Raw genomic sequence first — 10,399 nt, forward strand, 5'->3', positions numbered from 1 at the left:
AATAGTCCAAAAAGTCTAAACATTTTCATGAGAAAAAAGATCACTAGCAACCCATTTTAATTAGTTTGATTAAAAATCTTGAGCTAATATTTAATTAAAATTCTCCAAATAAGCCAGATTTTATAAATTCTAGTAATATTTAATGCCTCAAATAAATTCTAAAAAATCTAGAAAAAATCACTAATATTCTTATCATGTGATGTACTAATTTATAAAAATATTTTCAACACTGTGTTATTTAGTGAAAAAGTGAATTCCTTTGTAATGCTTCATTTATATGTATTTTTATCATTTCATGCGATATTCTCTTTTTAATTCAATTTGAATAAAAGTAATTTAACATGCATAAAACCTTGGTTCTCATATTAATATTAAGCCTTTGTAATGCTCTATTTATATGTATTTTTTATTATTTCATATTAATATTAAATCTTGTTAGAAAGAATTCTACAAGATAATTTTATAGTGAATTAACGTTAGGATGATACAAATTCTAATTTTTCGAACATTAATAGTTGTGAAGAACCGTTATCATATAATCTGGCATAGAGATTACATACGCTGATAAACCTTACATTTGATATGAGGTTTTTTGTCGGTGCGTGAATGGATACTAACCATAAAGAGAAGACGATAACAAATATTGGTATGTACGGTACACCTAACGACTAACTTAATAGCATGCCGATGCTAAACTTAACATACCTTAGGGAATGAAAATAGACCGGATTATAAAAGATGGTCTCTATTGAGTGCACCTGGGATATTTACCCTTCCTTAGAGCATCGGGACCCAAAGCCTTAGCGCGACGAGCCCTCTCCCGCTTCCTTTCCCTCTCATCCTCATGAGCTTCAGCCGCAGCACGCTCCTCCACTTCCTTCCCCATACGCTCCTCCTCCTGACGTTTAAGCCATAGTTCCTCCTGCTGTTACTCATATTCCCGACGTTCGTACGCTTCCCTCCTCCACCGTATACTCATTTGGACCAACTACTTCTGGTCATCACTTTGCTCCATATCTAGCCATTCCATGAAGTTACATAGAGGTGGAGGAGACTAGACAAATGAAAGAAGATGAGGTATTAGTAAGACAATGCATGAAATCATATAGAAAGTGCCACATGAGTGATGTATGTCGCTATACCGGTGGGTACTCGTACGTTCCATATCGAGGCTTGTCGTACTGGTAGTTGGCACATATGAAGAAGCGTAGACCATAGGTGTAGTAGATATCCTGAGACTCACGAAGCCTACAAGGGTTGCTACAGAAGCACATCGACGGTTCGACCCCCTGAGGGATAAAAATCCCCCAATATTTCTTGGGTGGGCTTAGTGGAGCTGAGGGAGGATTGGCCTATCTATGGATGAGGGTGGGGTTATTTATGGTGGCTGGGGGCTGGTGCATGGATTGAGTGCATGGGCATAGCTGGGAGCTGGAGCATATGATTCCCTATGAAAGCTGGGAAAGTTCTGGCACTGATGCTTTGCAGAGATTCCATGCGAAAGCTGTTGCTTGGTGCGATCATTTCATTTTGCAAAAGTTCAGCATGATTTATTGTTGCTTCTGCATGGAGGCATGGATTTCTATGAAAGTTAAGTCGTGTAATCATTTCGTGTCTATTGCATAACTCACGATAGAGGTGTTGTCATTTCATAGTTAAGGTACGTCGTGTGGTCACTTCCTATCTAAAGACTGACTCACGACAGATGTGTTGTCATTTCATAGTTACAGCTGAGTCGTGCCGTCACTTTGTGTCTAAAGAGTGTCTCACGATAGAGGTGTTATCTTTTAATGCTTAAAGCTCTGCCGTGTGGTTATTACAAACATTAGATAAACTAAAGTTATGTGCCAAAATTATTTGATAAACATTAGATAAATTAAAAGTAATTACAACAATAATACAATGAATTAGACATAATATGGCTGACTACTACATTATAGAGAATAGTACATGTGTCATAAAGAATTACAAGTACACCAAACAACAACACTACCTCCTCAACGACGGCGGCAACGACGCACGCAGTCCCTAGGAGTGTAAGCATCTAGTGGGTGTGTGGCCCTCATCCTAGTGTCCTGCACTGGCCCCTGCCTCGTGTCCCCTTGACCATCATCATCATCATCCTGCCTTGTGCCCCCCCCCACCGAATGTGTATCCAGACCCGCTAACTCGATCCTGCATGTACCATGATGATGAATCCTCATACGGAAGTGTCGATGCCCCTAGAACGTGCTCCGATGGAGTTCGATGTCCTAAAGGCTCGGCCTGCTGGTACCACTGTGAACCCCCAAGTGCATCAGGATATTAGGTGTACTGTCCGCTGAGAAGATCGATGAAGCTTGTGGCCTGCATTGCAGCAACCCAGTCAAAATCATGTACCGCTCTAGCTAGGCGTCTGCTGCGTACAGTCAATGACGTCCTCATGATGCATCGAAGCTGCAGGCAGAGGTGTCATCATAGTATGAGGAGATTGTGTTCACTGAGGGGCCTGTGAACCCAGTGTACACTGCTCGGGCTTAGGTGCCTTCATGCACTCCTCGGCCTCAGCACTGGAACGTGACACATGATGTTCCGAAGCCTAAGATGCCTCTCGTGACTATGCGCGAACGGGTTCGTCACGAGCACTGAACGAGTGCCTGTTGTGGGAGGCACATGACAGATCTATTGCTTGTACATCATACCCCCTCCAACGCGGGTCACAACCACCTAGACCACATATTGCAGACAGGAAGTAGGACCCTCTCGTCCTCATGTACTCCCGGAGAGGGTTTCGTCCCTCCGCGTTGATGACTTGCTTGGTTCCCCAAAAGCTTGCTCCGCCTGCGTATGCATCACGTATGCCTCTTCGGTCTGTATGAGATGAGAGACATGTTAGTAATACGGAGTTTTAACTAATTAAAATTGTTATAAGTACCGCATCACCTACCACAACATGAAGAAGGCGGGCAAAATTCTCAGAATATTATATATCCATATCGTGTAAGTCTTGCGAGTAACTTTGTACTCAGGGTGCTGCCCTTAAGTTGTTGCAGGTATTGCTGCTACCGAGGAAGAGGCTGTCTTTGGCTACTTCGTGTCTGCCGATCAGGGTGGTGGGCAAGAGTAGTGTATCCTACTCTGAAGGTGGCGTGTTGAGATGGTGCCTAAGGGCATGTGGCGCCGTTCTCTTTTGTTGTTTTTAAGTTTAACTTTCCGTTGCGTAGTTTTTTTTGTTAGGAGTTGAGGGGTTTTGTCTCCTCCTAGCTCGCTTTTGTTGTAAATTGTTGAAATCAGTTACATGCTTAATACTTGTAATATAAATATTTATTACTCGCTCTTTATTAAGCTATGTCGTGATGTACATTTTGGAAGGCATGTGTTCCGATCCTTAGGCACAAAACACGTGCCGGGACTACCGGAGCGGTATTATGTTTAATCGCTGAAGTCATGATTGTGTTAGTGATCGACTTTGTGATTAATTAGAATATTGTTTGGATGGTTCCTCACATCTTACCACTAGCCTCTCTTCTGGTTTCTTGCCACCATGATCACTTCAGAGCTTGAGTCACCAAGGCAAGGGTCTCTGCGTTCCCGTACACACTTCTCGTCGCCGCTTCACACCAAGTCGGAGGGTCAATAAGTTTGTCAGTGAGTCACCAAGACTCTAAGGCGCTGACGTACCAAGAGGTACAAGCTTGGATTGCTTCTTGATCCACTCTCTAGGCAGCAATCACCTAGCAATACACTATCTAGGTCTATAAGCGCTAATCACTCTCTAATGGTGTGCTTAATCGCCTTAGATGATCACTTTAATCACTTTGGTGGTTTGGATGTCTTCTCAGGTGTACATGAACTTGGTAGGACTCCAGCAACCTCAAATGACTAAGTAGAGGGGTATTTATAACCTCAAACCTACGCATTAGCCATTAGCTCAATGGTTCAGAAAAGTTGTTAATACCGGATGATCCAGTGAGAACAATAATACTAACACCGGATCATCCGGTGAGTACACTCTCACAAACTAGCCTTTGGAACCCCCACTTAAGCCTTTGTGAACACCGAACACTCCGGTGTATTCTTCATCTCCATCATCGGACTATCCAGTGAATATATACTTAGCATCCGAGCCAACTACATGCTCTCTGTGTAAATTGCTCCGGTGTAAGCATCTCGTGCACATCACTTCATCACCGGACTATCCGATGTCTTGAACTTCATTTTGCCTCTTTGCACTGTTCATTATCCGGTGTAGCCTTGCTTCATCACCGGACCTTCGGCGTGTTGATCTTCGATCTTCCACGACTGCAACCTTCTCTGGTGAAAATACTCCGGTGTGTATCTTTCTATGATCACCGGACTATCCGGTGGGTTGTTCCATTCTGCCTTCTAGACAGAAACACTCCGATGTTATCATGCTTTGATCACCCGACTATCCGATGAGGCTTACACTTCATTCTTTAGCACGACACTATTCTTTGGAAGAATTGTTCCGATGAATACAATTGTTAATCACCATACCTTCCAGTGAGGTCTTCAGGCCTCTCTCCTCCTTTGTCAAATATGCTCCAGTGAGCTCAACATCTATAACACCGGACCATCCAGTGAGGCAAATCTTTATAGGGCTTCTTCAATTCGACCAAACTTTGTCCCGACTGCGGTGGCTTCTTTATATATTGCATCTATAAGACCTACTAATATATATTCTTGACAAACATGTTAGTCCTATTAACTATGCTATCATTAATCATCAAAAATCACAATCATAGTCTAATAGGGCAATTTTCACTACACATACACATTGCACAGACAAGTGTGGGCACCACATCAAGTGCCCATACGACTCATTAGGAATGTAAAAGAAGAATGGGAAACAATCTGGGCACCACAGTAGCAGAGCATAACCATTGGATCAGAAGATCGGGGCCTAGATCCAAGTGGGAGAAGCACTGGGCTTTGCTTCGGGCCAAGGCTCGATCCTGGTTCCTTCTAGCCATGAGCACGAATCGAGACTACCTGGTAGCGACAGTCGAGAATATTGGACCACGTTGGACAAGGGACAGGTCATGCAAAACCCGTAGTCCAAGGAGAGAGACCGCCCCCGACTCACCAACAATCTCATTTCTTAGCCTAGGGCCTAAGTCGCCCAACCCTACCCGGCCCAAATGTAAACCCTAAACGGGTCAATCCGGGCCTACTTTGCTCAGGAATTTCAGGATGTCAAACTCGTCGCGAATGGAGTCAGATGAATTTGGTCTCAACGAACCAACCTCGGATTTTTTTACAGCGCTTCCCCATAGCGCAGTTTTCGTTGGAGACATAAGGGTGCGAAACGGAAGCTCGAACCCCCATCAGCTCGGCTCCCTCTAGGAGCGTTGCCATTGAGCTCCATGCTCCGACCTCAGAATTCTACGGCTCAACCGAAGGAACCACGTGATCACAGCACAATGAGGCTCTTGCCGAGGACTGATGGGTCTGAAACCATCTGTGGAGTCACCAGGACGTGAGAAGCGCATGAGATCACAAGGATGATCTTATCTCATAAAAAAACAGGATTATGGCTTCAGATGAGAATGGTTAATCGGAGATACCAGACGTCCAAACAAGACTTCGGCGCACATTGAGTTCTATTCTTCTGATGGATTTCTGCTGCCCCTTCTTGTTTGTTTGGACACCATTCCGTCCTGTTCTCCTGCATGAACAGCACAAAAATCACAGTAAAAAGTCAAATCAGGGGCACAAATAGACCAATCCCAACTAGATCCAAGGATTTCAAAAGTTAAAATTGAAAAAATTGAAATGGGAACAAAGTGGGCTGGATGATGCAGGTGTTGGGCTGGGCTGGGCTGCTGGGTCTCCCCTCTAGCCCAACAACGACTGCGATGATGCCCAGGCGGCCACGAGTAAAATCCCGACGATGAGAGAGAACAGAGGAAGTAGAGATGCCAAAGGTATTACTTTCACCTTCTCATGCTAGTATGCTATTGCTGCTCTTCCTCTGCTATTTTTGGATTCTGCTGTGAATTATTTTGTTCATTTTTTGATTCTGCTATGAATCATTTTGTTCATTGGTCGATAGTAGCTTGTTGATATAAAAAAGCTTCTAAGGATATAATAGTAATCCCATACACACTTCTCATTGTAAGAAGTATCCTGTGGTTAATGTTGGATTTTTGTGTGTGTTTTTAATCAAAGCAGCCTAATGTCCAATATGCAAAGTGCCTATCCAGTCACTTGCTAGAGGGTGAATTTAGTTACTAGAAAATCCTGAGAACTTTTAGAATCATAGGGCCTAGATTGCTTCTGCAATTTTGTTCTCTAGTTTCTGGTTAGATATCATACCAAACAAATCAGCATTAGCATGTCAAGCCATATTAATTGATGATGTGGTCGCGAGATTAGTCATTTAGTCAAGCTTGAAAACAATCAACTGATACTTTGCTCTTTGTACCTAACTGACAAAGCTCAACTTGGCATATTGGGCCAGATGTTTCAAGATTTTGAGTTAAAAAAACATGTGACTGAAATTGGCGGAGCTGGTCCACATTCGAGTTACCCTTATCCAGGGACTGTTTGGGATAGCTTCTGGCCAGGTTACGATGGGAAAAAAACTGTCGAAGGGTGCCAAACGGCTTGATTTTTGTCCGCTTCCCTCGTAAGTGATTTCCTCCGACGCAGACGATAGCCTAAAACACGAAAGCGGCCACGGACCAGATTCTGACAAACGTGGAGGGAAACAATGAAAGAGCCCATGATGTTCAGGTGTAATTACCCGCAAATGCCACTGAGTTACCCCTCAATGCCCACCCCCTCCAGAGACTCCCGTACAGTCATTCAATGCCAGTTCGTTCGAGAGAAATCAGATGGGGGGGGGGGGGGGGAGAGCGATTAGGGCTAGACCTCCGACTATGGCGGCTCCAACTAAACGGTTGCTCACTTGTGCCTCCGTCGACTCTCTCGGCGAGCCCGACCACTCTCCGCTCGGCCCCCTCCTTCCTCGCTGCTCAGCCCCTCCAGACGGCTCCTCGATGCACCTCCACCGCCGGATGCTGGCACAACTGCTGCTTGACGCCAGACCCTGCTTGGACGCTGTCGGCCACCCATATGCCTCCTCTACCACCCTAGTACGCCGCGTATATGCCGGGAAGCAGAGGTGACTCTCCACCCCTTTCTCCCTTATCTGATTAAAAATAGATAGACATGGATTTGTGTGTGTGAATCGAAACTATATGCTGTTATTTGGATGGATCTAGGTATAATAGGATTGATTTGTGTGTTTGGAAAAATAAATCGAAACTAGATGTTATAAAAGTTTTGATTCAAGGACCAGAAAGCACCCAGTGCTCGATTTGTCTTGGAAGGACCAATCTCATGTATACGTTCTCCAAAACCATGTATGCATGCATCACCACTGTAACTTTGTGATTCATCTGAAAGGGTCCTGTTGCAACCTGCTTTTATGTTGTTGTGGGTATCTCAGTTGTGTTTTACCTTACATTTTATTCTTGGACGATGGTAGAAAATCATCTGTATGCAATGCAAATGGCAAAAGATCCAAATTATTTTGTTTGTCACCGGTTAGCTGCAGGCTCCCGTGAATCACAAGTTCATCAATTGAGCTCATCTGGGATGAAAGCTAAGATGAGAAGTTGCAGGCTACAGGTGCATTTAGAGATGGCAAGTTCATTGGTGTAGAGATGTAGAAGTTTGTATCACAACTATGAAGGTGTGTCAATGGAAGTAGATGCAATTTTCGGTGATCGCTCTATTGAAGCATGTTTTCTTTGGAGAGCTCGGCAATGACTGGAGTAGTTTTTCATGCACATACCATGTGCAGTTCAGTGATAATGTGTGACAATTATTTGTGCTATTTGTTCCAACAATAGTATTTCTCCTTTAGGTGTTGATGTGCAGACCGTAAACTACTATTGGCTGTTCATTTTTGTATGTTACCGATGACTATTCAGGCTCAATATAAATTGTCGCATTTATACATGATTTTCAACATGGTCACCACCCAAGGAGATCGAAGGAGGTGTTTAACCATATGCATTCATCACTCTGGAAGGTGATTGAGAGTTCCTTTAGAATTTTAAAGATGAAATGGCGTATTCTCTTAAACTTGTTTAGCTATTCAATAGAGAAGGAGTCAAAAATTATAATTGTTGTAATGTAATGACTCTTCATAATTTTATTAGGGATATCATCGTAGATGATACAAATTTTGAAAACTATGTTGTTGAGAATGTGGTCACTCAAAGTACCTAAGATATCTTGGATGATGGTAGTATGAGACATGAAGGTGACATGGGCGTATTACGCGATTCTATTGACGTCGCTTTTGCTACCATGAACGTTGGAACTACACTTAACTACTATTCTATTTGACTTAGTGCTAATTAACTTTGTTCTTATTGCACTTTTAATTTTATATAAAATTATTCATATTACAATGCGCTTTTGTTTAAATACAAAATTTTAATGAAAATAATATCATATATACGATTATTCATATGTCATACGAGTTCATACGATTTAGTGGCATAACAGTTATTAAACACTCAGGACAGACGATCTCTCTAAAAAAAATCAGGGTTGTCAAACGATCAACTTTTACAGCCAGCCGATTCTCCTGACAACAGTTTCTTTGACAAGCCAGCTTATAAGAAAAGCTTATAAAAAAAAAAAGTGTCCCAAACATGGCCCTAATTAGATTTTATCTGGAACTTTATTGTACACATTTTATTATTATTCTTATGCATTCTATCTTGACATACACCAACCTTTATACAATGATATCCATTTAGGGTGTGTTTGGTTTAGGAGATGGGGTGGGATGGAAGGAGGTGATTCATGTTTTTGTGGTGTTTGGTTTAGGGTCAATAGAGATGGGATCATCCCTCTTAGAGAATATTGCTTCAATATGCTGGATGAAGCTATTTCTCTAAAATAGTAGGACGAAGCTATTCACCTTTACTAATCATGGTCGTTAGTAAATGATTAGTGATATTATTATGTTGTATTATTAATTAATATATATTACTATAAGATTAGAGTTTGTAAGTGTTAATGTGCTAATTAGTGGCAATTAATGAGCTAATTAGAGCATGATTAGAGTTAATTAGCATATTTTATTGTTAATTAGTAATGACTATGACAAGAGTAACATTAATACCTGTTAATGCATATTGATTAGTGTATTATTAATAATTATTATTTAAAATTAAAAGATGTAATTAGTTGATGATTCTCGCCCCATCCGTCCTCATCCCTCTAACCAAACAAAAAAAAGGCTTATTCCATTCATCCAATCAAACAAAAAAGAGGATCATTCCATCCCTAAAAACAGGAATGACACTATCCTATCCCACTTTGTCTCTTAAACAAACACACCCTTATTCTCAAAGATTTCCTGATAATCCTGACAGTTTTAGCAAAAGAAAGAAAAAACACTTTCCTTGCAGGACTGGAGATCAAATCTCAGCAAGATAAGAAGAGCCAGACATCTTCCAGTTTCACTAAGGTAGTTACTACTAATTATTTCTTGGGCAATTCCTTATACGTTCACAATATTCACTGATCACTGCCAGGTGGGCCTGGGAACCATATGCCAGCCTCACAGTGAGTAGCATATTGAAGAACATACACTTATTCAGTGGAAGTGACATATAGTGATACTCTCTCCTTTACTTAAAATCACTCCCTTTTAGTTTAAAACTTTAAATGTTTCTGATACTAGTATAATTTTTTTGTATCTTCAAAATCAATTTAATGAACCTCAGGTGCATAAGTGCTGCACTCTTTTTACTTGGCAAACAGTGTTTCAGGCTATTGACATGTCACATGGCAAGAATGACACGGTCACATGAGAATAAAAAAAGCGCCCTAGGGTTTTTGTAATATTTTTAGCACGAATGGTAGAGTTCAGGTGAAAACTTTTACTGTTACGAACGGAAGATTCACATGATATTTGCATATATTGAATCTTAATGCCTGGAGCTGTGCATAGGATTTTCTCATAATTGACCTGCTTCTTTTAGCATATTGGCAATTGGCAAAGATGAAGACGAACAAGGGTGGGCACCTCTGCGTGACACATACATGCTTGGTCCTAAATTAAAGCACTGGGATAAAATGCAGGTAATGCCTCCTGATTTAGGTGTGTTTTTCTGCATCAGCGCAACACACTGGCAATTTGTGCATATACTTTGTCTGTAGATCTAACCATTTTTTTTTTCTAATGTTCTATGAGAGAAGGATTCGCCTGCAGCGAGTGAGGAAACCAAGGCCCCTTTGGGTGAGACTTCTGACGAGGAATAGGATCAAAATATGTTTACTCGACGCAGCGTTAGACTGTCTCCGACTATATTCTCTTCATTTCGTTTCCTTCCTGATTCCCTTCCCCATTCTCATTCTCTTTATT

The sequence above is a fragment of the Phragmites australis genome, chromosome 15 (genome assembly GCF_958298935.1).
Source record: "Phragmites australis chromosome 15, lpPhrAust1.1, whole genome shotgun sequence".
Taxonomy (NCBI): domain Eukaryota; kingdom Viridiplantae; phylum Streptophyta; class Magnoliopsida; order Poales; family Poaceae; genus Phragmites; species Phragmites australis.